Raw genomic sequence first — 869 nt, 5'->3', positions numbered from 1 at the left:
TACAAGGTTTTATAGGCTGCGTTACAAGACTTCAGTAATTATCATACATGACTTCTGAGTGAAGGTGGTAGACGAAAACTATGTGGAAGCCTATTGAGGAAAATTGAACGACCTAAGAAAATCAATGTTACTTTGGTCAGAGCAATTTCTGGTTATAACAAGCAGAGCACTGGCAATACAATGTCCCCGCTTCTAGTAAATGACTACTACATCATCCTTACCTACTTCCACTTCCTTTGTAACCTGTCTTCCTCTGTTCTCTAATCTTATTGAATATTTCCATCTACTCCCACCTTCTCCATACAATAGCAATTCCTTCAGTGCTCTGCTTGTTATAACCAGAAATGGCTCTGACGAAAGTAGCATTAATTTTATTAGGGCGTTCAATTTTCTTCAGTTGATCAATAGACGATTTGGGTAAACCTATCAGTAATGTACCTATAATGACTACTGGAAACAGCTGTAAGCCAAATTTGCTGCAATAAAGGAAAAATATGTAATGAACATTATTTTAATTTGCTTCTTATATATCATTCTATAAAAACCAGTTTGTTTGAACCCACCCACGGATTTACAATATAGAATTGTGGTGAAGCATAACATTCGATCCTACCAAAAGATTACCTGGTGTTCTTCATTAATCTAAGTAATATTGTTAGCTTGGTGTGCTAACAGAGAGCTTATGAAGTATATCGGGAGAATTCACAAAAAACAAAAGACGAAGACAGGTGGTGTAGACAACAAACAGATGTATTAGTATATATTATATATGCATACATACATACATACATACATATATATATATATATACATATACATATATATTAAACAATTATAAATAAGGGCAAAAGAAAAGAAATTATATATAT

The sequence above is a fragment of the Octopus bimaculoides genome, chromosome 1 (assembly GCF_001194135.2).
Source record: "Octopus bimaculoides isolate UCB-OBI-ISO-001 chromosome 1, ASM119413v2, whole genome shotgun sequence".
In the NCBI taxonomy this organism is placed as follows: domain Eukaryota; kingdom Metazoa; phylum Mollusca; class Cephalopoda; order Octopoda; family Octopodidae; genus Octopus; species Octopus bimaculoides.
The sequence above is the reverse complement of the archived record's forward strand: the minus strand, read 5'-3'. Positions refer to the sequence as shown.